The sequence below is a fragment of the Pavona decussata genome, unplaced genomic scaffold, assembly GCF_977016875.1.
Source record: "Pavona decussata unplaced genomic scaffold, jaPavDecu1.1 SCAFFOLD_375, whole genome shotgun sequence".
Lineage (NCBI taxonomy): Eukaryota > Metazoa > Cnidaria > Anthozoa > Scleractinia > Agariciidae > Pavona > Pavona decussata.
The window spans coordinates 145,001-151,246 of record NW_028145750.1 but is presented as its reverse complement, the minus strand read 5'-3'; positions in this window follow the sequence as shown (position 1 = coordinate 151,246).

Genomic DNA, 6,246 nt, shown 5'->3' with positions numbered 1-6,246 from the left:
GCCACGCGGTAAGCAATTTCTTATTGTAGAAAGTTCCGTCTGGCTTTCTTGCAGACAAATAAAACTTTTGGAGACACTTGTTTAGTTCTTACAGTGTCGTTTCTTTGATTTTTCTGTGAAATTCGTCTTGTTGTTGTAACCATGCTGAAAAATATTAGATGTTTTCATTGTAATTTTAATGCTCGGCAGCTTTCCTAAACAAGGGATTGTATTTTCATTTTTCGCCTTAGAATATGAGGTTAAAAAGATTAAATAACTTACCATCTAATGCCGTCAAATCAAACGTTGTTGCCATTTATGTACTTTTTTAACAACCGCCTCGTTTATCAAAATAATTTCCTTTTAAGTAACCGTGCGAAATGGGAAGCCATCTTGTTTCTCTTCAGCTGCTCGGAAGTGAATAGTACTTGGCTAATCACCTCCGAGCTAGCCATTCAGCGCACGCTCAAAAGTACTATTCACTTGTGTGGTATATACTAATGGTGTTTATTAGACAATTCTTGAATAATAAGATTTTCTTGAAAGCACAACAGTGGTTCAAAAAAAAAAGGAGATTGAACTCATTGAAGTTGGCCTAATCAAATAACAGTGCTAGCGAATTTCAACAGATTGGGAAACTGAGAATCTGCTCGTAGTCTACCTACTTTAGGCTAAGGCCATTTGAACATCTTAAATTATATCCCATTGCCAATCTACCTGACCATTTGTAATAAAATAATCAAGGAACTCTTCCCTAATTTCCCTGGCGTGTGTGGAGCTCCTGTTGGATCTTTGTAGGGAAACAGAGGGTAACTGGGCATTTGGATTCTTCCGCCATTCACCAGGTACCATCTTATGTGCTGTGTACTCAGAATCAGCGACAGAGTGACTATACTCGGCACACTTTGTGCGGAGAAAATTGTGCAATGCAACAATTGCAAGAACAATTACCTCAGCCGTTTTGGGCTCAAGCGGAATATCTACTTGAAGGATTCTAAACCTGTGGATCACAATGCCAAAGGCATTTTCACTCACTCACCGAGCTCGGGAGAGCCTGTAATTATAAAACCCTGGATGGATTATCCAAACTTTTAGGTGGATATGGCTTCATTAAATTTTCCCTCAGTGGAAATGCCTCATCCCCAATGGCTACTTGAAGGATTCTAAACCTGTGGACCACAATGCCAAAGGCATTGTCGCTCACTCTCCGAGCTCGGGAGAGCCTGTAATTAAGTACCCTGGATGGATTGTCCAACACCATGCAACTTGTAACTTTTTCTTCTTATGTACACGAAAACAATTCCTCTCGTTTGTTTTATCATCATCACTGTCATCCTCAAATGAACAATGAGAACTAGCACTGGAAGCACTAGTATCAATACTATTGCAGGGTGATTTGATTTCACTGACAGTTGGCAAACATGTTGCACTAATACTTTCACTTCCCTTGTAAGCAAATGAAAAACTGAGATATTTATTTCTTTCAAGTTTCTTTCTCTTGATATGATTGTAGTTTAACCTTTGTTCAGGGTCTTTTTGCACCGCATAACCTTTTCGTAATAATTCCTTTAATAATAGCCATCTCATTCTTCCCCATTCCTCTAGTCTTCACTTTAAGATGTTTGCCTACAGGATTCAGATTTCCTCTGACAGAAAGATAGTCAAACAAATTTACATCAAGAGCCTCTGTATCTCCACCTTTAAAAGAAAAAGAGTTTTGACTTCAGAAGTTAGTTTGCGAATTCATCCCGACCAAGAGCTTTGGGAAAATGCACTCTGTGCTGCCTCTGAATTCTTCAGCAAGTGCATTTTGCCTGAAATTGTATGGAAGTGCTATACACGCCCAGGGTGTCAAGCAGCCATTCCTCTGGAGAATGGATCTGTCCAACTTGTTATAGAAAAACGTAACTGGGCAATCAGGATTCAATTGCCAAGTTTATTTAATTGTACTACTCTCAGATAAACATTACTTTGGCGTGTTCCATTCGTTGTCAAAATACAAACTGAATTGTCAAATGCTTAACTTTGCAGGGGAATTTATAGTTGTCTGTTATATATACATAACGATCTAATGATTATTGGCATTTGCATCCTAATCCATTGGCAACCTAATCCTTGCTTATCAATGGTGCACCGAGAAGCTGTATTTGAACAATTTGTCAACATGAGAATTACTGAAGATCTAGAATAGCAAATTATGGCTCATCTTAACTACATCTGTAAGGTCTACATGTAAAAAAATTGTGCATAAAATAACTTTAGCCAAACGTTATAAGTTCACGGCAATTAAACGGTACAATTGACTATGATAAATTGGTAAGTGTAAATCACACTCAAGCAATCTTGTCAATATGAGCCAGAGACTCACCTGGTTTTGCCTTCACCAACTCTGTGGGTAATATGCTTTGCAGGATTACATACTTTCTGCAAACTAAACCAATTGCACGTTCTACGTGAATCCTTGCATTTGCAATTTTTCTTGTTTCTTCCACCTCCTGTGCAGACAATCGCTTTTTGCCCTTAATGAAGGCTGGTATATAAAGTTTTGCCTGGTAAAACCTAACACTGTCTGCAATATCAAAGCTTCTATCAGCTAAAACTATGTCCCCTGGTAGCAGCTTTCTCAACACACCACTGTTTTCTGTAACGTGTTTGTCACTTACCCTTCCCCCACGCCTTAGATAGAAACGATGTAACCCCTTGATGGGTGATTCCAATTAGGAATTTAACTGTATGGTGGTCTTTATAGTTTGATCATGTCATTGCTCGAGTAATCAAGCTTGATGAACTCTCTATGAATACCTCAAAGCAATCAATTATAACTGCTACTTTATTTCCAAAGTTCTGTTTGAAGACTAATGGCATTGTTTTTCTTAGCTCTTCTCTTTGTGGCCACAATATAAGAAATTGCAAGCGTGTACTCATAATATCAAATCACTTGTCAAATATTCTGCTTACAGTTGAAACGGAAATTCAAAATCGGTATGCTAAGTCTTGAAATGGACAGTTCAGGTTGAGCTTCATTAATGTGATTATAAACTCTAGAAACTGTGGGAGACCATTTGTAGATGTATGCTTTATATGTGTAGCAACTAAATTAAAGACATGAGTTAGCAAAACAAAATTGGCAATACCAGTGCAAAACTTGGTTTTGTCATCGTTTTCACGAAATGCCTGTTCAGACATCTGAACATTCAATAGTTGTATCTTTAACTGGTTGAGTTTTGTTATGCAGTTCCGCATAAAGTATGCCTCCTTCTCCGTATCCTCCATTGTGAGGGTTGCCTGTCATTCTGTTTCTGAAGTAGTAAAGTTGGAACGGGAGCCTTTGTCATTGTCTGTGCCAGGAAATAGATCTGTGTAATTGGACACATAGTTGAGTTGGTTAGAATTGTTTTAAAGCACTGATACCTCACAACTCCCTCTAAAGTTTGAAATGATTGTGTAATTTTTTCATGGGGTGGGGAGCATTTTGATATGTGTACCTTTTTTATTCATGTTTTTCCTCACAATCAAGTATGGTTTCCAATATAGAGTTATTTATATTTATATTAAAACAGACTATAATTGTTATCTACTCAATAAATTAATATAATAAAAAATATTGTAAACGATATTCATTTGTGTACCATGGGGTGGTTATGTGGTTTTGTCTTCAGGTTCTTCATTCGATTGAACATTTGATGGTTCTTCAATATGTTATGTTTGTGCCCCCTCTACTGTCCCCTCTACTCTCCCTCATCAGGGAAAGGTTGCTGGACTGATCCGGCTAGCTCAATTGTACTTTTGACTCAGTTAGCTCATTCACGTTCCCAGAGCTGGTAGACTGTCAATGTTGGCTCAGCTGTCTGGTGGGTGGTGAGCGATGGCTCTAGTCTTCCACCACACGCTTGTCTTCCACCACACCTATCAGGTAGTCAAGCTGTCTGTCAAGTTCTTGTAATAAGGACCAGAGCTTGGGGGGGATAACTGTAAACAGGCATGTCTGAAAACACGTGGAACTAAAGGTGGCTGCTGTGCTGCCCAGATGTTCTGTCGTCCATGACCTCACCACGAGGACGTGATGACATGCGCAGTATATGCGGACTAGTTCTAGAGACTTCCGGTTGGCGTTCGTAACCTTAAGAACGTCTGATGCTTTAGCATCAGCATCAGAGCTTAAAAGCTCTCTAATACCAAACAATTTTGTTTGTCTTGACAGCCATTGTTAATAATCTGTGTGCTTAAAATATTAGCTCTACAACACAACACGCGCCGTTTTCAAGCACAACTCCAACAGGCATTTTTCAAATTACAATGGCAAAAGGTTCCTGTTCACCAATTTTCAAAGTTGAAATGGGTTGCGAGATGCAGGTAATTTAGCGTGTTGCTTTTAACATTTGTGTCCAGTGTACTCGTGAGATGCGAAGTCCAGAGACCCCAATCCTGTGACCTGCTTACCATATGAGTAACCCATAGCTCAGTGGTTAGAGCATCCAGACTAGTAACTGGAAGGTCGTGTGTTCTATTCCTGCTGGGGGCGCGGAAATTTTTCCTGAGTATTTTCATCATGTACTCATTATCTATTTCATGTTCGTAGCATTGGGTAGTTGGCTGGTTCGCTGAAATAGGTTCTGTTCAAGAAAAGATTTGTCTACTATTTTCCGTGCGTGAAAATTTGGAAGGGAGTTTGAATTGTCAGAAAATCGATCCTTAAAAATGGCCTCCATGAAAAAAGTTCGATTTTTTCCATTTATAAATTCCAAAGGCGAATCCTTGTACCTTCTATATCCACTTAGTATTCGGCTTAAAATTAAAAATACAACCTTCTTAGCCTTGCGTAAAAGTTGAAGGTATGAATTCTGGAAATTAGTATTAGAGTTTTATCGGGCCTAGTGCACCAGTTGGTCCTTTTCTTCTCCTAATCAGTGCAATGGAATGCACAGAACGCTTCACCGGTTATAAATAATGAATGATGCCCAGGCATTCTGTCGAAGAATATCTTGACTCACCATAAAGAGCTCTTTCTTTTACAGCTGCACCTATAAGAAGTGGGATTTTCTACCAACTCTTCATCCTCAACACATTGACACACTATACAACGTTTATTACAGCCCACTTTAATCTGACTGAACTACAGAGTCTGCCAGCAAAGATTTCTATTTTTCTGGCTACAAATATTGCATGACTTTCCCAGGCTCTCTTTGGCAATCCTTGTAAGTAATAACAAGTGATATTATAGTGGTAACTTGTAGTGGTTAGACATTTTTTGATGAAGTGACTCGAAACACTGAATGCAAACTACAGTATATAGCTAAGAAACTAGCGTTAGAACTTACAGCACTTTATATACTGCTGTCAGGAAATAATTCTATTATTTTTGAAGAAAATCATTTTTATTATTCTGAAAAGGAAATACGGACTAACCTTTTGCAAGAAAGATAACTGACTTGATCTTGCTTTATATTGTTCATTATAATCAATGAGCAACATTGACCAATATATTATTCGCCTCATTTCCATGGCAACTCAGTCATGTGAGTGCCTTACCACGCGAGAGTCCCAAGAAGTGTCTTAGACATCAAAAAACTTTTTTAGATCTTTTGGTATTGATTCATTCACATGGTTAAAGGATAGAATATATTTAAGTTTTAAAACCCCCTATAAAAGCCCTCGTGACATTTGCTCCCAGGGTAATAGTAAAATTATTTAGTGCGAGTTAGCTGATAGTAAATGATTAAAAAATATGGGTCGAATCCGGGAGAACTAAGTGGTAACCTATGTCGTCAAAGTGTGCCCTGTGAAGGGATGCATACAAGAAATTCGAAGATGGAGAAAGACGGGCAAATGCGTCACTTCTCTCAAAGAGTAAACACATACTTTAGACAGTTCATTAAAGTGCAAGCGCTTGCATTAATTGGTTTTTATAACTATGACATTAAAGAAATGTCGGCCACTAGTACTGCATCATCTTCTGGTTGTTCTGGTAAAATGATATTTCACGATTTATGGGGTGTTTTTGATATTATTTCACTTGCACTTGTTTTAGGGATGATTATCGTGGTTTTATCGTATCTTAGATCCAGTGCGCACGTGGGGAATCCACGTCATTATAACACCTAGTATATAACTTCAAATTATATTGATACTTACATAGCGGGTAGGGAACTAGAATCCTTTTAAGGTTTAAACCTTAAGAGCGAATGTCTGTAAATATCAACCAGAGATGTGCAATAGCGAAAACCTCAAAATTCTCACAAAAATTCACAACATAGCCCACGGTAAACT